Raw genomic sequence first — 27566 nt, 5'->3', positions numbered from 1 at the left:
TAACGTAAACACACCTCCATTCCCAGTGAACAAGTTGAGAAGTTTTTGCAGGACTATTTGTTCCTGCCTATCCAGCCATAAAGACACTGTTTCAAAAATAACACTGAAAGAAATAAAATTCAATACAAATCAAAAAACAATACTAGTGGAACATAAAAAGGCTTGTGGGTAGGTGAAATGACAAAGCAGAGTTGAAGAGTACTTCATAAGACATAAAAACTTAAAATAATAATATTCTAATTGCATGGACTTGACTGTATTTACACTTGAATTTACACTTTACTCTTGCAATGTGGAAACTCCAGTAATAGAAAACTGCTAACAACTTTACTATACTAACTTTCTATTACTACAAAAATATCTTAGGAAGATTATGAAAAGTATCCTGGCTTGTTTTGTGTGTCAACTGGTCACAAGCTTGAGTCCTCAGAGACATAGGAGCCTCCATTGAGGAACTGCCTCCATGAAGTCCAGCTGTAAGATATTAGTGATCAATGGGTGAGGACCTATCCCCTATTTTGTGGTCCTATCCCTGGACTGGTAGTCCTTGGTTCTATAAGAAAGCAGGCTAAGCAAGCCATGGAAAGGAAGTCAATAAGTAGTGCCTTTCCATGGCCTCTGCATCAGCTCCTGCCTCTAAGTTCCAACATTGCTTGAGTTTCTGTCCTGTTTTTCTTAAATCACACACACACACACACACACACACACACACCATGATTTGTAAACTAACTAAAAGTAGGATATTTGTAACTGAAATAACTACAGAGAAATGAAATGATATTAAAATAATATTCTGATAAATAGCATAGCCCAATATGTATACATATGGACTTAATTTCTCTCTCAACATTTACATTATGTAATTCTTGATGAGGCAACTTCATATGACTCAAGATTCTCACAGACAGGTCCTTAGTGTTAGTTTCCTGTGCTTTTATCTTGAAGTTAGCAATTAGTTCATATTGAGTTAAGATTTATCTTTGTATGAAACTATTTCAATTTAGCCTTAATTCCAATCAGACATTTTTATTGTATTTATTTTATATTGCAGGTTAAATTTCTGAAAGTGAAAGTAAACTGTTTGCAGAAGTCAAATTCAGCATTAAAAATACTGAAACTGATGCTAATTTTATGCAATCTGATAGGCAATATTTTGAGAAATATAATCTTTTGTGATTTATGCTACTTTTGCTTTCCATATGCAAGCATGTGTCCTTTTTTTATTGTTAATAGTCTGACATTAAAAATGTTCAGTCTGTTTTATTTTCAATCCTAAGCACAAATACTAGCTTTATTTCACCTATTAAATTGTTAAATAAAATTTAATTTCAGAAGACAAATAAAAATGACCAATATTCATCAAACAAATGAAAGACCTTTGGTAAGCTACTTTGTGTCATCATAATGATCTCATTTTGATACCCATTGTCCCTGTATAACTTCAATAAATCAAAGATAACTGAGATAAATGTCAATATTCACCTTCCAGAATTTTGAGAAAGTCCTACAATTAATTAACATAAATCCACCTTCATACTGGTAATAAGGGCTGAATCAACAATCAGCAAGCATGTATGGGCCTGCAGATCCTCTGCAACACATGTTCTGGTTCTATAGTTTGGTGTTCTTGGGGGACTCAGCAGTGGAAGTGGGGGCCATCGCTGAGTTTTTATTTTTTTGTTTTTTGGGTTTTTTTTGCCTGATTTTGGGCACTAGTCTTCCGACTGAGTTAAATCATCCAGCCTTGACATGAATGGATGACCCTACACTCATTGCAACTACAGATTCCATCTTTAGTTTATATCCCTGGAAAGCCTGCCCTATTCTGAAGGGAAATGAAGGAAGAAAGGATGTAGGGGAGAGGGAAATTGAGAGGGGGGGATTGAAAGAGAAGGAGGGGCAAAAACGAGGTCATGATCTAATATATGAGAGAAGAATTAAAATTAGAACAATTATAACAATAAATATTTGTTTTTTGGGGTTTAGTATCAAATACTCTTGTTTATGAAGGATGTCTTGACAATAATTTCATTTCTCAGTTTAACTGAATAAAAACATTCACAATTTCAGAATTAGTGTCTTCTTCCCTATGACTGGTGCTATCATATTACTTTTCTCTACTCATAAGTCTAGTTTCTCTAAATCCTGCTAGAACTTTCTCAGGGTGTGGTAGGACAGTGTTCAGGGTCAGCATCATGGGCTAGGCAAGGTACGTGTGGACAGAGCACCATACTCAGAGTGTTAAAAACTGAATATACCCTGGCACCCATCTGAAAGTTCTTAATATGGCTGTCTTTGAATTTATGTTCTGTAAGTGAAGTCATTGTGATTATGCAGCATGATTTGGGAAAACGTAGAATGCCAGCATACTTAGGAATTATCTCAGGGCATCCCTGTCTGTTCTCAGTGGCTCCTTTGCTGTCTTTCCTTCAGTTCTACCCAGCATTTGCAGCTGCCTTAGCCAGAAATGAGGATGAGAAGTAAAATAGAAAAGAAGATGGGAATGGGTGTGTAGTAAAAAGAGTCAGTATATGTAATTCATTTCTTTCTTCTGGTTAACATTTCTGAGGCAGAAAGTGGCCAAACACAGCTCAGACTGTCAAATTGTTGACTCTCTGGTGCATTTATTACCCCATCTCTCCAGCTGCAAAGTACATTGCCAACAGGTTTGTACTTCTTGGCTCTGCATACTCCTGAACACAGGGGCAGCAGGATTCTGGGAAACAGAGCTGTTCTCTTTGCCCCTGAACATTAAGCTCTAAGTCTCACAGATTTTACAGCTAACAATCCAAGTAAACAAAAGAACTCTTTTTCTCTTAACTGATCTACCTTTCCCTTAACTGGGATTTGTTTAAGACATGCATTTATGTGCTTTCCAGAGATTTCTGCACAATTAAGTCTTTCATAGTAGCTGAACCAGCAAGATCCTTCTACTTGGCTCTTTTATAATGATATCATTTAATTACGACATGTTATATCTCATCACGTGTATCTCTTCTATCACACTTTCAAAGATTGTTATTCTTCATTTCTAAGTCATTTTATTGTCTTCATGAGGAACACACAAAAAAAAGCATTAAAAACTTAGGTTGTCAGCATAAAATTTCAAAATTTTATGTTAGTTTAAAACTATTATTTGGAGCTAGAAACAAGGCTCAGAGTTTAAGAGGACTCACCGACTGCTTTTCCAGAAGACCTGTGTTCAAATCTCATCACCCACATGGTAACTAACAAGTCTCTATAACTACAAGATCTGACATGTTCACACAGAAATACATGCAGGTAAAATACCAATTTACATAAAACAACAAGATTTTTAAAAATGAATACTTACAAATTAAAAAAATCTACCTATTAATGAAATAAAAGAAATAATATCTAAGTAAATTTCTACTATTTTCAAAACATTTGTTAATCAGTTACTGGCAACCCCAAGCTTCTACTGAGGCAACATGCAGTTAAGTGAGTTGTTACAGTAAAGTCGATTATAAAGTAACTCGTTAATAATGACTATTGCAGATATAATGGTTACTTTGAAAATTGATTTTAATATCATAGTTCTTTTACAAAAGAGTCACAAAAGATTTAAGTAAAATCACATATTTCTCTAACTCCTTGTTTTATCCATTCTGTCATCCATATATATGGATTATATAAAATATATGATATGTTGTAAGATGTTTGACATGGGCTGTATATTATATATGTATAATATAGAACATAGGAATATATGGTAGTTAAATGATATGTAATATATGTGATATACTATATATTCCATATAATTATATTTTGTGTATATATACAGAATATATGTTATATATTTCAGACTTTTCATTCATGCTCTTTACTTTCACTTTATCAGTCTTTGAATGTTCTTCATTAGAAACATTTATAATGTTATTACACTAACACACAGATACCAACAGTCCAATTGCTTCTCTCGGTGATGGGTCAGTTTGTATATTTGTTTCCTACATGATCAATCTCTGGGGAAAAGTGTTTCTATCTTTAATATTCCCCTTAGCTAAGTTAGTAGCAACTATGTCCCATTGCTTTCTACAGCAGATACTTTGATTTTTTTCCTCATTAAATCTACTGTGACATTAATTTTTATACTATACACACCAAATTTAGTCTCTTGCCAAGAGCATTATCTTTTGTCTATAATATTCACGTCTTTATTGACTAGCATCTGTGTACAAAGTTAGTTAAAATTTATTAGAAGTAGCAAGCCATTCACTAGGGTTTTGAATTATACTTCAAAAGAGTCTAGTCACTAATCATTGACTTAAAATCCCTTTTAGCTTCATTATAGATTAAGCAAATTAAATCAAGAGAATTTTAATCTACTCAGTTGCTTAGGAACTGAGCCAGAACCAGAATCTGAAATCAATCTGTGAGTTTTGGGTCTTTCCTCTAGGTCAACCATTGTACCACTTTGCAATGATTTAATTGCACAATTTTAGAAAGCAGAGACTTGTTCTACAGCTATTCTTATTCATCTACTTCAATGTTCAACCCCTCAGCTGACAGAGGTAGAAAAAAATTCTGGAATGAAATATCTAGGTAAAAGTTGGGAATACAATTATATAAACTAGAAGTTCAGAAGTAACATGTAAAAAGAAAAGGTGATATATATTTATTAAACATCCAGTGTTCAAATATGGAAAATTAAGAGAAGAACTTAGCATACAATTTCTCCCCATAATTTTAAGGTAGATATTATAATAAATGTTAGAAACATAACTTAAACAGCTTCTGATCCTACAAAACAGTATCTTTTGGCTTATACAAAAAGAAGAAAAAGAAATATAGGAAATGAAAGCGAATCAGTATGATTTTCCATACAAATACTAGTGTTACCTGGGGAGAAAACCAGTGATGCCTCTTCTGCACATGTTTTACCAACATTGATACTTAAAACACTCAAACTAATGTATAATATATACAAGTGTGTATATATTATACATATGATATTTACATATACATGTACACATAACTTTATGGAAAATAAATCATGTAATTAATATTTATGACCTTCATAAGAGGTTCTTATGGGTTGGAATGAAGATTATGAGTTTGAGCCTAGCATAATTTACATTAAATGAATAAACAAACAAACAAACAAACAAATAAATAAATATCGCTGTCAACTAGTAAAAGCCTAGTACTGAAGTCATAGTACAAGTATGGCTAATTAAAACTATGGCATATTATTTCTCTTTGATGTTCTTTTACCATTAGTGTTATTTAGGTCAGATATTACTAGGTCTGAAAGAGAATTTCATTCTCATTGAAATCATGACTTGGATATCTAATGGAATTTGTGAACTTGCTGCCAATTGCATTAGTTCTACTTCAGTCTGTCTGCATGGTCCTGAAATAACAATTAGAAACTTTAATTTAACTTGCTGAGTAAAGAATATAGTCTACCATATTGGTTTTAGTCTTAATTATTTACTATTATTATTATCATTATCTTCATACATCTTACATTGTCTTCCTAATGGTTTAAAATATTTCTTACTGAATTTATTTCAATTTATTTCATTAGTGCGTATGTTGTCTGCATGTATGTATGTGCAGTAGAACATTCTTGGTCCCTGCAAATGTCAGATTAAAGCATCAGATACTCTTCAACTAGAATTATGGATAGTATTCAACTGTGTGCTAAGAATCAAGAATCAAACCATGGTCCTTTTCAAGAGTCACAAGTGCTCTTTAGAGTTCAGTAATTGTTCCAGAAATGAATTCCTAAATGCAAGCAGAATTCTGAGTAAGTGTAGAAAAGGATTGCTTCATCCCAAAATAGAGAGTCTGTGAAGCTAATTTTTCACATTCATATAATGTACCTATTTATGTATGAAAATAACTTTTCTCTACACCTCACCTCATTAAACATATATATATACATACATATACATATATATATATATATATATATATATATGTCACACACACACACACATATATAGGCATAGGTATAGGTATAGGTATAGATATTATATTTTGATCTTTTAAATATGGATTACTCCACTTTCTTTAGAAAATACTTTTTCTGTAATAGAGACGGCATATTTTACAGTTACTTAGAAGAAAACTAGAATTCTTATCTGGTTTATAATGTGGATTTATATGTCATCAAAACATGAATAACATTCCCAATTACAATTAAATTTTTATATAAGCTAACTCTTCAGGTAATAGGTCTTACTTTGCTTTCTGAACTTTTTTAATTTAGTTATTTACGTGTGTGTGTGTGTGTGTGTGTGTGTGTGTGTGTGTGTGAGTTTGTGTGTCTGTGTATTTTATAGGCCATGACTTATGTCTGCAAGTCAGAGGATAATGTTCACCTTAGTCATTAAGTACACATCATCAGGTTTGGTGGTAAGTTCTTTTTTTTTTTAATTTATTGATATGTTTATTTACATTTCAAATGATTTCCCCTTTTCTGGACCAGTAAGTTCTTTAATTCATTGAATCCTACCATCCTTCTTAAGGCTTACTTTCAAGAAAAATATTCATAGCTTTATAAAAAGTATAGAACACCAGGATTTAGTATTTCATAGAGTACAGTGAAATTTATTATTATAAATAAGCATCCAACAAATAAAATATTCGCATATCCATTACATACTCACATAGTTGGTTGTGTGCCTGTGTGGGGTTATGTATCTTTGTGAGTGTGCTAGGAAAATGGAAAGTGACTTGTAATCCATACTTCATCTTAAGACAACCACTACGTTTATTTTTGTCAGTGCCTTTAAATATGGCATTTTGGTGTTATTTATAGGGTAAAATGATCAACTTTGTCAAGTATGAAAATATTTTGTTTGTACTATTAATCTGCCATTTTACTCAATGCTTCTCTATTGAGTAGAAAATTAAAACCACATTCTCTTCACTCTTATCAATCAAGATTTATGAAACTATGATAATAGAGCCTATGACAGTTAAGGAACACCATGATCTTGGGAGGTAATACATACTACAAAGTATCAGAGATTCAACCACATCCCAGGGGAAAAGTGGCCACTCAGACACTGCTCAGTACTGGAGTGTGTGGCTCCCAGTAGTCTTAATTGTCAGTGCAATGTGCAAGCTTTGAAATGGCATGAATCCTTTCAAATTTTATTGGCTCAATAGTTATTTCAAAGGCTGCTTGTCGCTAAGCAGCAAGGGTGTTTCATTCTATTACTGGCTATATAAGAGATGTATCTTCATAAACACATATTTCATAAACATCAAAAAGTACGTATTGTGGCACAAGGACTAATTGAATAGAAGGAAAACCTAATAACTAGAGAGAAGCCAAGAATTTAGGATTTGATTGAGGAGAATTTTGGTGCAGAAAATAAGATCAGAAATATAACCGAAAATATGCTTGAAAAACATATTTCCAAAATGCTAATGTAGATGTAGTGAGAGACAGCTGAACAAGATAATGCAAAGTGACACCCTTAAGAATTGCAGAGATTGAAAACTTTACAACTATGAAATTATTTTGATCAAATTAAGCCATTTTAGAAAATGATAATTATTTTCTAAAGGGGATGACAAAATGCTCATTCTGACATACTGAGTAATCAGGACACTTTCTACAAAAGCACTTTGTTTATAAAAACAAAATATGTATGAGAAGAAGCCTCTCAGAAAACTAAGTACGAGAAAACACTGCCTTGCTTTGATTGTAATGAAATATCTATTACCTCTAGGTGGGAATTTCTAATTTTTAGCAATATATTAATCTATTTTGCTATAGTTTTTCAACTTATAGGAAAAAAATACCTAGCAGGATCTAAACTGTAGCTCAATTAGGTTAAATGAAGCATTTTATGTATTAGTAAAACATGAAGAAAAGTAAAATAGTATATTCTACAGATTATTAACACGTAAACGATAAAGATACCCACATAGTGTGCCTTTGTCCCATATTTGTTAGTGTACTGATCTGTGAAAATTTCTAATTTAAACTGTGATATTAAAGAATATCTTAGTAATGTACAGTGGATAATTTGCTCATTTAAAGTAGTCATTGGACAGGTGCACTTCTGAAAAATTTTTCTTATTAATTTTATATGTCTTAATATTGGATATTCATGATTAGATAAAATAAATCCAAAATTAGATATTGTTACACATTCATTTGACATATTTAAAATTATCTTACTAATAAGGTAACAGTTTGATAGTTCAGATACTCTGTGTTAAATGCTGCATTGTTTTTCAAATGGTAGTAGTAAAGTCAGTTAAAGCTCAATATATCACTTAAGATTGAAGATTGTTGTACAGAATGGAAAACTAAAATTACTTAAAAATCTCTTATCTTCAACTGAGGCATTTTCAGATTTTTTTTATTGATTCATTTTATTCAGGTCCTTTAAATAGCCTCTTACAAGCCCAGGCCTGATGTTACCCTGCCTAGCTCACTTGCATAAACACCAAATTCACAGCTTATACGCTTGAATCAGTACTCTTCATATTAAGTAGGTGTTTCTCTAAAATAGTGATATAAATCTTTATTTAGAAGTATGATGGTATTTACTATTTAATGTTATGCTTCATTTGGCATAAGGGATATTCTGTAAGGTGGAAGCAGTTTATGAATATATAAATTGTTGATTAGCATGCATTTCAGAAAGAGTAAATCCAGTTTGGCAAACAAGAGTAAGAACAGTTTTTTTTTTTTTTTTTTTGGCCCTTGATGTTCATTCCCTTGTATTGACATGGTATTTTATGAACTGTTACTTTATAACCCAAATTTCTGATATAACTAGGACCTAATTACTGTCAATGCCTTAATCAACTACATTTGTGCTTTATTTTCCTAATATTTGAAATTGTTTTTCTTACATCCTTATATGTGACAGTTTCATGCTAAATGTATAAATAAAAATCAAATCTATATATGAATGCATGAAAAGTTTTGAGAAATACAGTTACTGCTAATAGTTTTAATGATTCACTGTTTGTTTTGATAATATACTTTCAGAATATTGTAGTATGTGGACATCTGGGTATATTTGTTTCAGAATATTACTAGTTTTATTTATAAAAATATGGCTAAATTGGAAGTTTCTCTCTTGCCAGACAAAATAATCTGGCATCTATTAATTTACATCTATTAATACTTAAAGATCTTGGTTATTCAAGGGATGGAATAGGTAAAATGAAGATTGAGTTTATCTAAAAAAATCTAATTATCTCTGCATAAAAGAGGAATTTAGGTTTACTTTCCATTATTTACACATGCCTATAAGAAAACATTTCTGTGAGTAACTCCTACAGTATCTGCCAGTCCGCAAGGTGAAGTGTGTTTCTCTAATGTGATGGGGCAGCACTCTCAGTTCCTATTTCCAAACAATAACTTAGAGCTCTCCCAGGTGTTAACCAATGGCCTCTGCTATGTCTATTCTCTGTCTTTAAGCTGTCTTCTAGGACAGCTTCCCCATTCCTCCCAAAGATATCAAGAAAAAGAAAACTAAACTATATTCTCTGAGGCTGAACTGTAAGCATGAGGAAATTGAAACTTAAACCTCGAGAATGTGTCTCCTATTTCAGTCTAAAATAATTCATATTTCCATTCCTGAAAACCCTCATGTTTTCAATATTTTAAACAAATTCATATATTATATACTTTGAAAGGAAATCAATTATTGGAATTATGTTAAAGTGCAATCTCTACCATACAAAGTTTCAAAATCCAGCAGTAGGAGGAGGCAAACAGTTTTAAGGGCTAACACTGTATAACCTCTGTAGTTTCCTGTGGGAGAGAAACATGATTTTAATTTAAAATCTGAGCCTAAGCATACATAGTTAAATAAAGACTATATTTCACATAAAAGGAAAGCACAATTTCTAGCAAATATGACCTATTTCTGGAGACTGAGGAGCAAAGCATGAATAGGCTCATATTTGTCTTACCTTCTTTATTAGATTATGGTCCAGTGACTATTATTTCCTTAAGCCATAAGAAAATAAGTTGGTTGAATATTGGTGCTCTGGACACACATTCCTTGTTGATTAGAGGTAGTGCAACATTTAACTGAGGACATTGGTTGTTGAATTTTATTTGCAGTGTTTTGCAAATAGCTAGAGCACTCATCTTGTTGCTACTGCTATAAATCATGAAGCCCTGACTCCCATTTCTGACAACGTTTATATTAACTTTGTTTTCCATTTACAGGTTCTTACACCTCTGATAATACATGTCAGTTTTCTGTGAACACTGAAAGTTATTTAGCAACCATGATTAGGTATTTTTTTTATTGTTTTGAATGATTTTAGAGTTTGAAGAAGAAAGCTATATGTCTTAATTTTATATATAAATATTCAAGTAATACTTTCCAACTTTTAATATATGGTAAAATTCAGAGTGTTAGTATCCAGTATTGTATTCTCAAGCAATATAACTCCTTGTGGAACATGGTGATGAAGATATTTTCTTTAAGGCTTCTTTGAGGCATGGTGATGTTGTACCTATGGTAGCTCTAATGTTTACAGAATGTTATATCCTCAGAAAGATATGAGAGATACATGAGAACATATTCAGTCTGTTGGTTATACAGTTTGGTTGATAGATTTCTTAGATATCATGGACTCAATCACAAGAGTGCAAAATATTGGTTCCACAAATATGAAATACCACCACTTGGGTAGTAAAGATAAGAGAACAGAAATTTTAAAGTCATCCTTGGTTACATAGCAAGATTGAGAGTACCCTGGGCTACAACAGAATCAATTGATGAACCCAAACTCTTAAAAGTTGTCAACATATCCTCTACAGATCCATAGATTAAAAACCGGTAATGATTTCTTAATCAATGTATAAATAAATGAGATCTAATTTTAATAATATGACTAATTATGAAATATTTATGACTAATTAGGAAGTCTAGTAATATGACAAAAACCTCTCTTTAACTAATTTCTCCTTGTTCAGACAGAAATCACATTTACCAATAAAATACCTTTGTAAAGTATGGGCAAGTTGAGATTGTAGGCAGGCTGAGTGTCTCAGAAAGTGGAGCTCCTGTCTGAGATCATTTCTCCAAAGAGTGAGAATCCTGTGCATTTTTCAAGAATGTCATTCCCTGTGAGTTATCACTTACTGTTACCCATTTCTCAGAGAGGTTTACGAGATCTTAACCTTGATTTCCATTTCTTTCTTCCTTTTTTTTTTACTTTCACTCATTTATTTTTGTCTTACTATTTTTGAGTACTATTTTTCTTATTTGATCGATTTATTCACTTTATATCCCACTTTTACCCCACCTCCTCCCAGTCCCTCCCTCACATTGCCTCTCCGTCCATTCCTCCTCTAGCTTCCTCTGATTACCAATCCATTCTAGCACATCAACTCACTGCAAGACTGGGCACAACAACCCCTTCTGAGACATGTCAAGGCACCCCAGGTAGTGGAATGGAATCCAGAGTCAAGCAATAGAGTCAGGAACAGCCTCTGCCTCAATTGTTAAGGGAGCCACAAGAAGACCAACCTGCAAGCTACATAGCTACATTTCTCTCTCTCTCTCTCTCTCTCTCTCTTTCTCTCTCTCTCTCTCTTTCTCTGTGTTTGTGTGTGTGTGTGTGCGCGCATGTGAGTAGTAGTAGTGGTAGCAGTAGCAGTAGCAGTAGCAGTAGCAGTAGCAGTAGCAGTAGCAGTAGCAGTAGCAGTAGTTGTAGTAGGGGAAGGGTCCAGCATATATATGCTATTTGGTTGGTAGCTCAGTCACTGGGAATACAGTTTGTCATCCTGTGGACTTCTTATTCTTGGCGGGTACCCCAAATCCTTCTCCCAATTCTTCCAGTCCCCCCACCAGCAATGGAGGGGTGCTCTCTGTGTTTCACATCTTCACCTGTATGTGTTGTCACTTGAGTCTTTTATTTTATCCATTCTAATGGGTGTGCATTAAATATTTTTATCTATATGTCATAATTATATAGATCAAAATTACATGGCTTATTGAAGCAGAGAGAAGTAGGAAATGCTAAGAACTAGCCTTAGCTAGGTCTGAATTTCTGAGAAAAGGGGTGTTTTGATAGTGGTGAAACGAAGGACTGGAAATCAAATCCTGAGTCCGTGTTGGCAGCCTATGATTTACTGATGACGACTTATGATTTATGATGAGCTTATGACTGCTCTCTCTCTCTCTCTCTCTCTCTCTCTCTCTCTCTCTCTCTCTCTGTGTGTGTGTGTGTGTGTGTGTGTGTGTGTGTGTGTTCTGCTCTGCTTCTAGGAACTTCATTGACTCTTCACACAGCATTCTCTGAATAGCATCTAGAATCAATTCTATAAGAGCTGTGCCAGCTCTCCAAATAATTGACATCTTGTTCGAAAACATTCTAAAAAGGGGCTTTGAAAAAATTCTAAACGAGATCTCCATGGATTTTCTGACTAAAATCAGAAATCCTGTTAGAAAAAGATTCTAGAAGAGCTGGGTTCACTTTCCATAGATCTCCAGAAAGCTCTATTCTCCTAGAGGAAAACAAAATTCTAGAAACAAACTGCCACAGCTTTTTTGCCAGCTCTTTTCATGCAGAAAAAGCCCAGCTTTTTATTTACATATCAATTCAGTTCTTTATTCCAAATTCCCTTTGACCATCTATGGAATCAGCCTTTCATGATCTCAGCCCTTGTCCCTGAGGGGTTAAAGGTGCTTAGTTAGCAAGCACCTTTTCAGAGATCTGCCTGCCTCTGTTAAGCACAAAAGATAAGCTACCTGGGCTCTGCAAGTGTGGGTCAAACTTTACTCTGTCCCTGGATGACATTTAACTCAGGAATCTCCCTGCCTTTGCATCTGACTAACTTAGTATCTTTCTGACAAGCTGGCTCATAATATAGGTACCTCTGTTCCTTTAGATCTGTGGAGCTCCTTGTACATTTCAAATTGCATCCTTACTTTTTACATAGTTAAGAAATTATATATTTTTGAACTCATGATTTTAGAGTTCTTTTCCACAGCCTTAATGGCTCTCCAGAAGGAACTAGCTTTTTCCCTTTTGCTGAGACATTAGCCACACCTTCACCTGGACTCATGCTCTAATTTTCATGGAGTCATTAACATTAACAGGGAGGATATTCCTTGGAGGAATGTGAAAATATGTACATTATTATATAAACCTTACACCCACATCAGTCATTGGCACTCATGGAGGCCCGGGCCTGTCCCAGGACAGGAGCCAGATCATACTTACTGCCCATACCAAGACCACATTGGACTACATAAGAAAGCTGCAGGCAAACTCCATAGTAACATTAGAGAGTATGCATACAATGGCTATCTTATTTATTTTTCAATTTTAAAGTAGGTGTCATTAAATGATTTTCGCAGACTTGGCAGTTTGAAGCTGTATTCAGCTCTCTCTCGCTTCAGCAAATGGTCCTTGCTAGATCTCACCACAAGGTGAATACTTCACATCATGCTCACATCGGTTACTCCTCGGGTTACAGAAAGGAATGAATAAGACAAGAAGATGAAGACATAAGGCAAGACGTTGAAGACAGAAAATGTCCCCTTGTGGCTATGGTTGTCTTATGGCATACTCTGCACCCTTATCTCCTGGAGCTTTGTATAAAACATGTCTAGCTAGAGGAGAAAGCTTAGTCACTAAAGTGCTTGTCACAAAGCCACCAGTCCTTGCACTCAGATTACTAGTATCCATGTAAAAACCTAGTCATCATACTAAGTGAGGTAACCCAGTCTCAAAAGATCAATCATGGTATGCACTCACTAATAAGTGGATATTAGCCTAGAATATTGGAATACCCAAAACGTAATCCACACATAAAATGATGTCCAAGAAGAATGGAAGAATGGCTCCTGGTTATGGAAAGACTCAGTAGCAGTATAGGGCAAAACCAGAACAGGGAAGTGGGAAGGGGTGGATGGGGGAACAGGGGGAGGGAAGGGGGCTTATGGGACTTTCAGGGAGTGGGAAGCCAGAAAAGTGGAAATCACTTGAAATGTAAATAAAAAATATATCGAATAAAGAAGAAACCTAGACCTCATCAGAGTGAATAAATTAGGTAGAGACAATAGAATCTGTGGAGCTTTATGGCCAGCTAGTATAGCTAACTTTCAAATTTCAGGTTCGGTGAGAATATTCTTTCCAAAAATTAGTACTGAAATCAGCTCTTGGTCTCCATATACAGGTCCAGTATCTTCAAACACTTACACAAATGAACACACACATATTAACAGTACACATATACACACATATACAAATTAATAAGCAAGTTAGCGCTTTTCCATATTTTCTTTAAAATATCTTGACTGATGATGATTTTACAAATCATATGCAGATTTAATCATTAGACACATCTATGAAGATTTGGTTACCTAGGTCTCTAACACTCTTTAAGAGGAAAACAACATCATTATTTGAAATATGCCTCAAATACAATTTTAAGTATGATAAGTTATTTGCTCATTTGCTCTATTATTTTGTAACATTTTAAAGTACATAAAGTATAAAGTGTCATTCCAAGTCCTGGTGGCATATCTTCCTCATTCTAATAGGGACAATTATTTAATATTTCCCATGTCTTAGTCCAGGGATATTTTCTTTCTTAAGCCTTTATAAATCCAAAGCGATCAGTGTCAAGAAAATAATAATCAATTTTCAATAGCATTTTCTATTATAGAATATTATTTAAGATTTTACTTGGATTTTCTAATTTCTTCCCTTCTTTGAGTTTTAAAATGTGACGTATGCCATAGTTAATGTGCCTTAAGCACAGTGCCTTAAGCAATCTGTCTAGTTTTGGATTTAGGTGACATGTCAAATTGCTATGATATCCGTGTGTTTATACATGCTAATCAAGACAGTTAACAGTTCTCTTATGCAGTTTGTCATAAGAACATGCACTCACACACACACCCACACACACACACACATACACACGCATACACACACATAAACACAGACACACACAGAGAACGAGCCCACCCACAGAGACACAAAGAAACGCACACACACACACACACACACACTCACACACACACTCAAATTTAAGTAACCTAAATAAGATTTACCTGTCATTGGGGCACATGCTTTCTCTATCAGTATTTTGAAGAATTGAATCAAGTTTTGCATTTATTGCATCTCTTGGAACTTTGTTGTGTTAAAAATAATAGTCTGAGCAACTGAAAGTTAAAGTAGTAAGTGGGTGATTTCTGAGCTTTAATTAAAGTATTAATTAATACTCCTAATTTTAGAAAGCAATTGGGGATGATATTTTGTAATTTTTTAAATTAGCTTTACAGATAATTTTAGGTTTTAGTTAACTTATTTATTTACTTTTATATTCTGATCAAAGCTTTCCCTTCCTCCTAAACCCCATCTTATCCCCTCCATTTTCTACTCATAGAATGGGAGGCCTCTTCTGGATATCAACCTGCTTTGCCATGTCAAATTACAGTAGAACTAGACACCTATTCTCCTATTGAGGCTAGATAAGGCAGCCCAGTTAGAGCAAAGGATTCTAAAGGCAGGCACCAGAGTCAGAGACAGCCCCTGCTCCTGTTCTTAGGGGTTCCACATGAAGAACAAGATACATATGTATTACTTGTGTGTTGGGGGCCAAGGTCTGTCCATGTATCCTCTATGTTTGGTGTTTAACTTCTGTGAGACACTATGAGCACAGGTCAGTTGATTCTATAGGTTTTCCTGTTCTGTTTTGAAACCCCTGGCTCATTCAGTCCTTCTTCTACAAGATTCCCCAAGATCTGCCTAGTGTATAGCTGGCAAACTTACCTTTTTATCTTTCCTTTTGAAAACTAAAATGTGAGAACCTATTTAGATGGAACTTTTTAGGAAAGAGAAAAAATGTGATTTGTTAGAGAGAGAAAGTTGACAACAGCTTTGGATGTGCTTCCAGCAAGCAGCATGAAAAAATTCAGCCTGTGAACCCCATCAATCTATTAATCAATGGCCTTGTTCATATTGAGAGATTTCTTCTTTCTTTCTTTCTTTCTTTCTTTCTTTCTTTCTTTCTTTCTTTCTTTCTTTCTCTCTCTCTCTCTCTCTCTCTCTCTCTCTCTCTCTCTCTCTCTCTCTCTCTCTCTCTTTCTTCTTCTTCTTCTTCTTCTTCTTCTTCTTCTTCTTCTTCTTCTTCTTCTTCTTCTTCTTCTTCTTCTTCTTCTTCTTCTTTTTGTTTTTTTGAGACTGGTTTTATCTGTATAGACCTGGGTGTCCTGGAACTCACTCTGTAGACCAGGCTGGCCTCAAACTCAGAAATCTGCCTGTCTCTGCCTCTGCCTCCCAACTGCTGGGATTAAAGGTGTGTGCCACCACCGCCCAGCTCTGACACTCTTCTACTTTCCCATCTATTGACATGCCAAATGCACTGACAGAAAGCAACTTAGAAGAGGAATGGGCTTATTTCAGTTTCAAAATCCAGGTTGCAGCTCATCCTTGAGTAAGTCGAGCTAAGAAAGACACCAAGGCACAGACTTGCAGGCAAGTGTTCTTGGTGTTCAACATCACATTACCTATGGCCAAAATGTTCACTTACTCCTTATTGCAAAATTGCAGGAACTATGAAAGATGCTGCTTGCTAACTGGCTCTCAAGCTAGCTTGTTCTCTGATGCCTATGAGAGATGTGTTCTCCTCCATCAATTAGCAATCAGGACAATCCCCCACAGATATGCCCATAGGTCGGTAATATGTAGGAATCCTTTAACTACAACTCTCCCCTCAGATGACTTCTATATTCTCTCACATTCACTGGTAAAGGTAGACAGGACAACCCTCTGTTACTACCTTCATGGACTCTTTCCCCAAAAGCAAAATCCTTTCTTTTTAATCTGACCCGCATCATTTTGCATCATTAGAACAAAAAAGATTTAAAACATTTTAAGGAAACTCATCATACAAAAGGTTATAAAAATATATAAAACCAATAACATATTTCCTTAGCTTTTGTTAAAGTACATTCTGATTTGGTTTTCTAAGACAAGAACAAACTAGTTAACTTTTAGGACTACTCAAAGGCTAAATTATTTGTGGAGATGTGAAAAACTCAAATGTCCAATGGGAAGCATCCTTATGGTAGGCTTTTGTTTCTTTTGAGAGTAATTCTTCCCAGTAATTTTCAAAAATTCAGTCCCACAGTTCCTTAGGATAAGAGAAAGAAAAGAAAACAAGTTTGTAAGATTGGGTTTTACTCACTTCTGGTTGTGTAACTATATACTTTTTTCATGGATGTGTCTCACCAAACCTTATGCTTCGTTACGTGATATACCTTCTTTTCAAAGAGATTTCTGGAGGAACAATGTTTCAAAACAGAAGCCATTCACAGCAGACATTTAACCATGAGAGCCTTTCGAGTAAGCGGGAATGCTTATGGCCAGGATGATGGGAAATGTTCACCCTATGCCGAGATCTGGTTAGAAAAAGCAGTTCTGTGAAGCAGAGATTGCCAAATGCTGCCCATGGTCCTGTCATAGAATTTGATTCCCTGGAGCACATAGGAAAGAAGACAGAGGGATATAATAGAGAAAGAGAAGCAGAACGTGGGTAGGGAATTAATCAGCATACCATAGAAAAGAGTTTCACAAGCAATGCTCTTTTTATTTAATATTAACATTTTTACAAAATGTATTCTTTTCTCATATATTACATCCTGATTGCAATTTCTTCTCCCTCCTCCATTGCCAGGCCCTTTCTAAACCTCCTCTCTGCTCCCATCCCCTCTTCCTTTATTTTTCTTCAGAAAAGAACAGGATTCTCAGGGAAATCAACCAAACCTAGTATATCAAGTTATAATAAGACTGGGCATCTTATCTAATTTTAAAGCTGGACAAGATAACTCAGTATGAGTAAAGGATGCCAAAACCAGGAAAAAATGTCAGAGATAGCCATCCTGATCACACTGGTAGGAGTCCCACAAGAACTACACAAAGATAACAAATGCAGAGGACCTGGTTCAAACCCATACAGGCTCCCTAATCATTGATTCAATCTCTGCGAGACCCAATGATGAACCATGGTCACTTGATTCCAGCACTGGGGAGGTTGAGTCAAGCATATTTCTGAGTTCTAGGCCTGCCTTGTCTACAGAGAAAGTTTCAGGAAAACCTAGGCTACTCAGAGAAACCCTGTCTGAAAAACAAACAAAAAACCATTAATATTAAGTTGTGCTTCCTCTCTTAGGAAGTAGTTCAAGAGCTGGACCCTTGAAACTGCTTTTTAGTGATACTTTTGGCCAGTACTATTGAATACTAAAGGATAAAAAAATTAGATAAACCATCACAGTACTAAGTGAACTCATATAATTTATAAAATGATGACTCATATACACCCCCTCAGTGTAACCCTTCATTATATATGTCAGGATTCATATGCTTTATACACACATGCATATAGTGAGTAGTAATTTTAACATTTATAAACAAGAACATGATCTAAGTAAAATCTTTTATGATTGTTCCCTCATGTGGTTTTATATTTTTATTGGATATTTTCTTTATTTATATTTCAAACGTTATTCACTTTCCCAGTTCGCCCCCTCCAGAAACCTCCTATCATATTACATCCCCCTCCCCTGCCTCTATGAGAGTGTTCCCACACTCACCCCCCTGTCATTCCCCTACACTGTGGCACTGAGCCTTCTCAGGACCAAAGGCCTCTCTGCCCATTGATTCCCAACAATGCCATCCTCTGCTACATGTGCGAGTGCAAAGTAACAAGTAAAGTCCTAGGAATGACAATATATGTGGTTTCTAACTGTGATTAATATTGGAGGGGAGATAAGTGTATCAGTTAGAAGTCTAATATCTCATTTAAATTCTTTTCAAATGGGCAAATGAATATTTTCCTTCAAAAATATTATACTTGAAAAATTATTAATGGTGTAATATTGTTCTTGTGGTTCTTTCTGAAATATGTGGATTCACTTTCATAAATTCTATAAACTGTCTAGCATTAGCACTTGTCTTTATCTACACAGAGGATTTGATTTCCAGTTGCAATTTCTGAAGACTCAGAAGCTTTCTGGAACTAAATAAACTCAACAATCTGTTGGTTTTAGTTTGTTTATATCCTTAATCCATGCAGTATGTGTAATTAGCTATTGAAGACATTCTAAAGGGATGTAGACCTACTAAAAGTATCTGTGACAAATGTTTCTATAGTCTAGACTTGGTGAGCCACCAATAATTTAGGGTAAATAAGGAATGTTTCTTTAATAACCATTCCTGTAAGGTACTTAACTTTTAGTGGCATTTATAGGCATCACTCTTGGTGATATTTATATAAAAGTCATGCCTTTTAGGAAATATTCTATCTCCTCAATTTTTAACTAAGACATAACCATTGTTAATCATTTTCAAACAAATGCATAGTCAAGTTCTTGACAGAATATGCAGTTCTAGACTTACCAGCACTGAGGGCATTTTAATGCAAATAGGTTAAAATAATTTTCACTCACTCTTTGACCTACAGTCATCAAGAAAAGTTAAATTGTGTTCAGCATTCCCTGGTAACAAAGCAAGAAAAAGAAAATGAATGAAATATATTATTTAAATATCCTTTTAAAGTTATAAACTTTAAAGTCATTTTTAAGTCATAAAGTTCACCTTTTTTTTTTTTTGGAAAACTCATCTATGTGCAAAATTTTTTATTAAGGAAAATCTTTCATTCCCCAATGGTGGAGATTAAAAAGTGACCACTGTGGCTATTTTCAATTCATTAAATACAGTCAGGTTTTGTGTCTGTTAGTCTGAAGATAAGAACACCCAAAGAGAGACTCTGAGGACATATAATTAACTCATTGATATCAACTGGTATAATTTGCATTAAACTATTTTCATAATATACATGCAAATTATAGTTTTGATTATAAATAAGAATAACAAAATACACTTTATATTATTGTGGAATTTGGTAAATTAAAAAGCTCTATGGGATATAAGAAAATGATAATGCATAACTGAAATATGGGAGCATATATTTGGCTTGGATATCCACAAGTTAATCAGGAACAAGAGATCTCAGTCATGTAAATCATAAAACTTTCAATAAGGGTGATAATAAAAATAGAAATAGAATGGATATAGTACAAGTTTTAAGGCATGGTATCTAGAACCACTGAGAATGAACCCAGATTCTAGTTTAATAGATTGTAGCCTATCATTTAAAATTACAAAGGTAATTAATTAACAACCTAATTAAAATCAGTAGATACTTTCAGTAATTCTGTTTTAAAAGATTACCTTTCTCACCCATTTTTACAATTTGCCCTAATTATTCAATTAAAAATTCAGTGAAACATCGACCTTATAAAACCTCTATTCAAAGCATTTGCATGTAGTCTATTAAATATTCTTAATGAACACATGGTCCATCTAGCATGCCTTTGATCATTTTAGGATATCTCTCCTTTTCTACGCTGAAATTAAATTATACCCTCTTGCACAGGTGGATCACAGAGAGAGGCTTTTTAATAAAATAAGGTCAAGTTGTAACTCTGATCTTTTTATTAGATTCCTTTCAAATCTTGGAGCTTTGGACTCTTGCCATTTCCTTACACAGAACTCAAGTATTTTTTTTTCTTTTTTTCTTTTTGGTTCAGCTGTGTCTAGACATTTCTTAATTGTTCTTATCTATGTGTTCATGAAATCAGACTATGAAGTATAGAATGATTCTGCTTTATGATGGCTTGTCTCTATTTCTTCAGAAAAACCTCTGGATTTCCATTTGATATCCATGTTGGATTTCCATTTGATAATTTAAAATGTATTTTAGTTGCATATACTAAGGCAACAAAAATACAAACCTATATAGAAACTACAAGGGTGATTTAAATTTTCTAATAGATCCAGAGCATTTATGTTGCAAAAAGAAACAAAATAAAACTGACAAAGAACAATCATACTGTCCTAGTTTCAAACTATCTGAGTGTCTTGCACATGCCCCTGTGATGACAGTTGTGATGAGGCCCCAGGTAAACATTTCTATACTCTTGAATGTAATTTAGGCAGCAAAAAATTTTTAATGTTTTTCTCTCTATTCTGATTATGGCAAATGGCACTTGTAGTCTCTTTGGTGCAGAGCAATGCTTGTTTCATATCTGTTAAATAAGTCTGAATCCTTATACATGCTTTTAATTTATTTACTAATCCTCTTTGTCAAAGAAAATTGCAAAATGCATCACTTTAATCTCTACATAAATTATTATGAATCTAAAAATAAAATAAATGGATACATGTGATTGCTGGTATATTTGTCCATTTTTCTTCTTTCTGTTATTTTACCATGATTTCATTTAAAGTCTGCACAAATTTTAAATGTTTATCAGTCATACTGGTGTTTCATTTATGATCAAGGGTTCAAATAGGAAATTAAATAATCAGAGAAAGGTCTTTGATATGTCACAATTAGACATATTCTGTAGATTGTGAAATTTGATAAGACAGGCTATAACTCTATAGTAAAAGAAATGAATACATATGGCAATGTTTAAGACTAGAAATACTGATGAACTACTTTTTGATTCTGGAAGCTATATAAACCAATGAGGTAATTAAGGAGATAGTATATTTTTCCTTGTTTTAGGGGGCACAGTAGACCAGAACAACTCCAGTTCTCTTATTTCCTACACAGTGTGTTTTATTACCTAGAAAGCATAGGCTTTACAAACAGCACTTTTATTGTTCTTTTCCTAGGAAGAGAGCTGTGAGATCCTTAGTGTCTTTATTACAAAAGCAGTCAGATATTTTACACACTAATAAAGCCAACAACAGCTGGCACTTGAGACAACTAAAGGTAAATGATGAATACTGTGAGCCACAGATGTGTGGATTCTTTAGCAGGGTGTTCATTAAAATGCAGAGTTCTGCCTATCACCCAAATACTACCAAGATTATGAATAGCTATTTACAAGCTATGTTAAAGTGATAAAGTATAACTAGTTTGTCTAGTGCTCTTGAATACTTTCTGTTAGATCACAGAGTTAAGCAAGGCAGAATAGAGAGAAACTGCAAGGAAACTACCTTTATTCAAGAGTGCATCCTTATTTCACAGAGCTGAACTATCTTATAGTTCCAATATATATTTTTGTTGTGTGATACTTGTATAATAATATACACAGGCACACAATTATGGAAAATACATTTAGTATTAGTCACTATTTCTTGTCTGTGATAATTTATCCAATTTCTAAATTAAATAGACATTAAGTCCTTCTGAATATATGTCCAACCACTAAACTACTCTGTTCACAAATAAACTATAAACAAAAACTATACAGTATGACATTTGAAGACAAGAAACCATCATTAATATCTCACACTACTAAATATTATAGTTGAAAAGAGGAAATCTGTGAAATGATACTTTTAAAATGTCGGTGGTAGCTATTGACATAGATAAAGTCTAATCTTGGAATTCAACAGTAGTCTGACAAGGGGATTAAGCGAATCATTTTCAGAGAAGAAATTAATTTTAAGATGGTCCTTATATGATAGGAGCTATAATTTCCAATACATTATGAAAATATTAATTGATATCAGAATTACAATTCCACTGCCTAGCTCCTTGCTAAGAATTTATGTTTACTGAATAATTGCTAAGAATGGAAGTTTTATTCCATATAATAAACATATGAGGTAAGTAGCAGAATTGATAGTGACAATTCCTCTTAAGGCTCTTAAGTCTCACCAAAATAGTCAAGAATAGACCCACACAGAAGCTTGAGGACACGTTTTTAAGAGTTTGAAATAAAAGAACCCAGGGCAGGCAAACTGATAATTTTGCCAGCTGCTTACAGGAAGAAAATGGGGAGGAGATTTAACCACTCACAAAAAGGGACCTATCATGACTGCCCTCTGAAAGACCCAACAAGCAGCTGAAAGACTCAGATGCAGATATTAGCACACAATCAATGGACAGAAGCTGTTGACCCTGTGGTTGAGTTAGGGAAAAGCTCAAAGAAGCTGAGAAGGAAGGCAATCCTGTAAGAGGACCTGTAGTCTGGACTCCCAAGATCTCTCACACACTGGACCACGAACTAGGTAGCATACACTGACTGATTTGAGGCCCCCCAACACATATACAGCAGAGAACTTCCAGGTCTGATTTTATTCAAGAAACTGGAGGCCCCAGGGAGTTTAGAGGTCTGGTGGGGTGATTGAGTAGGGGATAGGGACATCCTCTTGGAATCAGGGGGTCAGAAAGGAGGATGGGATGTGGAACAGGCAGATAGTGGACGGGGGAGGAATAAAATATGGAGTTAAATAAATAAATAAATAAATAAATAAATAAATAAATAAAGATGGATCTGCTTTCTTTTGGGGCGTTTGCCTGGCTTGGTGTTTGGCTGGTCCAAGTGGATTAATTCTTAAGAAGAGATAGCATGTCTTAGCACATCATTTTGGTTACAATGTACCAGTGTTCTCTACATGGGGCTTAAAAGCTATTTTGACACTATACTGCCAGTCTAGAGAGAAATAAATCTTCATTTCCTAAATTCTTTACCTTTTCACCTTTCTTATTTAAAAATCACAGCTCATGATGCTGATAGAGGGCTTCAAGAAGAACATAAATAACTCCCTTAAAGAAATACAGGAGAACACAGGTAAATAGGTAGAAGCCCTTGAAAAATTACAGGAACACATAACCAAACAGGTGAATGAATTGAACAAATCCACTCAGGATCTAAAACTGAAGGTAGAGACAATAAAGATATCACAAAGAGAAACAATTCTAGACATAGAAAAACCTAGAAAAGAAATCAGGAGTCATAGATTCAAGCATCAAACCATAATACAGCTTTCTGCCGCCATTTGCACCAGGGAGCCAGGAGACTCCACAGCCTTCTGTGCATAACCTGCCAAGAGAGAGACCTTCCAGCAGCACTTTCACTTCTGAGCTCAGAGGAGTAAGCACACACGAGCTTACTGGCCCACAGGATGAACAAATTCCAGCCAGAGACAACAATACCAACTAGCACCAGAGATAACCAGATGGTGAAAGGTAAGCACAAGAACCCGACCAACAGAAACCAAGGCCACATGGCAACATCAGAACCCAGTTCTCCTACCACAGCAAGCCCCGGATACATCAACACACTGGAAAAGAAAGAGTTGGATTTAAAATCGTATCTCATGATGCTGATAGAAGGCTTCAAGAAAGACTTAAATAACTCCCTTAAAGAAATACAGGAGAATATTGGTCAACAGGTAAAAGACCTTAAAGAAGAAACACAAAATACCTTAAAGAAATACAAGAGATCATGGGTCAACAGGCAGAAGCCCTTAAAGAAGAAACACAAAAACAGAATAAAAGAGCTAGAAGAATCTCATATGCAGAAGATACCATAGAAAGCATTGACACAACAAAGAAAATGTAAAATACAAAAAGCTCCTGACACAAAACATCCAGGAAATCCAGGACAAAATGAGAAGAGCAAAACCTAAGGAGTATAGTTATAGAAGAGAGCAAGGATTTCCAACTTGAGGGGCCAGTAGATGTCTTCAACAAAATTATAGAAGAAAACTTATCTAACCTAAAGAAAGTGATGCCCATGAACATGCAAGAAGCCTACAGAACTCCAAATAGATTGGACCAGAAAAGAAATTCCTCCTGGCACATAATAATTAAATCACCAAATGCACTAAACAAAGAAAGAATATTAAAAGCAGTAAGGAAAAAAATGTCAAGTAACATTTAAAGACAAACCTATCAGAATTATACCAGACTTCTCAATAGAGACTTTGAAAGCCAGAAGATCCTGGGCAGATATCATACAGACCCTAAGGGAACACAAATACCAACCCAGGCTACTATACAAAACTCTCAAGTACCACAGATGTAGAAACCAAAGTATTCCATGACAAAAACAAACTTACACAATATCTTGCTACAAATCCAGCCCTTCAGAGGATAATGAATGGACAACACCAGCAAAAGGAAGGAAACTACACACTAGGAAAAGCAAGAAATTAATCTTTTAACAAACCAAAAAGAAGTGAGCCACACAAATAACTCTACCTCTAATTAAAAAATAGCAGAAAGCAAAAATCACTTCTCATAAATATCTCTTAATATCAATGGACTTAAATTTCTAATAAAAGACATAGACTAACTGACTGGATATATAAGCAGGACCCAACATTTTGATGCATACAGGAAACTCACCTCAGGCACAAAGACAGATAGCACCTCAGAGCAAAAGGCTGGAAAACAATTTTCCAAGCAAATGGTCCCAAGAAACAAGCTGGTATAGCCATCCTAATAAAATTGACTTTCAACCTAAAGTAATAAAAAAAGATAAGGAAGGACACTTTACACTCATCAAAGGAAAAATCTACCAAAATGAACTCTCAATTTTGAATTAATACACTCCAAATACAAGGGTACCAACATTCATAAAAGAAACTTTACTAAGTCTCAAAGCACACATTCAACCACACACAATAATAGTGGGATACTTCAGTGTCACACTCACATCAATGGACAGATCAGGAAACATAAACTACACAGAAAAACAGTGAAACTAACAGAAGTTATGAAGCAAATGGATTTAACATATATTTATAGAACATTTTAAACTAAAACTAAGGAATATACCTTCCTTTCAGCACCTCATGCTTCCTTCTCCAAAACTGACCATATACTCAGTCACAAAACAGACCTCAGTAGATATAAGAAGATTGAAATAATTCCATGCACACTATCAGATCACCACAAACTATGGCTGGTCTTCAATAACAACAAAAACAACAGAAAACACACATACACATGGAAACTGAACAACATGCTACTAATTAACAATAACTTGGTCAATGAAGAAGTAGGAAAGAAATTAATGACTTTTTAGAATTTAATTAAAACAAAGGCACAACATACCCAAACTTATGGGACACAGTGAAAGCAGTGTTAAGAGCAAAAAAATCATAGCTCTGAGTGCCTCCAAAAAGAAACTGGAATGTGCATACACTTACAGCTTGAAAGCACAGCTGAACATTCTAGAACAAAAAGAAGCAAATACACCCAAGAGGAGTAGAGGGCAGGAAATATCAAACTCAGTGCTGAAATCGACCAAGTAGAAACAAAAAGAACTATGCAAAGAATCAACCAAACCAGGAGCTAGTTCTTTCAAACAAAACAAAACAAAACAAAAACAAAAACAAAAACAAAAACAAACAAACAAAAAAAAAAAACGAGTTAGATAAATCCTTAGCCAAATTAAGCAGAGGCCAAAGAGAGACTGTACAAACCAGCAAAATCAGAAATGAAAAGGGAGATGTAACAACAGATACTGAGGGAATCCAAAAATCATCACATCCTACTACAAAAGATTATATTAACAAAAGTCGAAAATCTAGATGAAATAGACAATTTTCTTAAGAGATACCAGATACTAAAGGTACATCAGCATCAGGTAAATATTCTAAACAATCCCATAACCCTAAAGAAATAGAAGTAGTCATTAACATTCTCCCAAACAAAAAAAGAAAAAAGAAAAAAGAAAAAAGAAAAAAGAAAAAAGAAAAAAGAAAAAAGAAAAAAGAAAAAGAAAAAGCCCAGAACCAGATGTGTTTAATGTAGAGGTCTATCAGGCCTTCAAAGAAGACCTTATACAAATACTCTTCAAACTATTCCACAACATAGAAAAGGAAGGAACACTACCCAATTCATTCTATGAAGCCACAATTACTCTGATACCTAAACCACACAAAGACCCAACAAAGAAAGAAATTTAAACCAATTTCCCTTCAGAATATTGAAGCAAAATACTCAATAAAATTCTTGCCAACTGAATCTAAGAACACATCAGAACTGTAATCCACAATGATCAAAGAGGCTTCATCCCAGAAATGCAGGGATGGTTCAATATACAGAAATCCATCAATGTAATCCACTATATAAACAAACTCAAAGACAAAAACCACATGATCATTTCATTATATGCTGAGAAAGCATTTGACAAAATCTGATACCTCTTCATGATAAAGTTTTAGAAACATCAGGAATTCAAGGCACACATCTAAATATAGTAAAAGCAATATACAGCAAACCAGTAGCCAACATCAAATTAAATGGTGAGAAACTTGAAGGAATCCCACTGAAGGGAGTAGACAAGGCTGTCCACTCTCTCCCTACCTGTTCCATATAGTACTTGAAGTCCTAGCCAGAGCAATTAGACAACAAAAGGAGGTCAAAGGAATACAAATTGGAAAGTAAGAAGTCAAAGTATCACTACTTGCAGATGATATGATACTATACTTAAGTGACCAAAAAATTCGACCAGAGAACTCCTAAAGCTGATAGACAACTTCAGTAAAGTGGTGGGATATAAAATTAACTCAAAAAAAAAAAATCAGTAGCCTTCCTATACTCAAAGGATAATGAGGCTGAGAAAGAAATTAAGGAAATGACACCCTTCATAATATTCACAAATAATATAAGATACCTTGGTATGACTTTAACCAAGCAAGTGAAAGATCTGTATGACAAGAATTTCATGTCTCTGAAGAAAGAAGATCTTAGAAGATCTCCCATGCTCATGGATTGGCAGGGTTAATATAGTAAAAGTAGCCAACTTACCTAAAACAAT

The 27566-nt window shown here is 34.5% G+C and overlaps 1 protein-coding gene across 1 annotated transcript in view; it reads left to right on the top strand.

Moving 5' to 3' along the window:
• The window catches only part of Galntl6 (polypeptide N-acetylgalactosaminyltransferase like 6), a 1167009-nt gene that overhangs the window by 184008 nt on the left and 955435 nt on the right, over positions 1 to 27566 (top strand). The window lies entirely within an intron of this gene.

Source organism: Apodemus sylvaticus, chromosome 18, assembly GCF_947179515.1.
Source record: "Apodemus sylvaticus chromosome 18, mApoSyl1.1, whole genome shotgun sequence".
In the NCBI taxonomy this organism is placed as follows: domain Eukaryota; kingdom Metazoa; phylum Chordata; class Mammalia; order Rodentia; family Muridae; genus Apodemus; species Apodemus sylvaticus.
The sequence above is the reverse complement of the archived record's forward strand: the minus strand, read 5'-3'. Positions and strand labels throughout refer to the sequence as shown.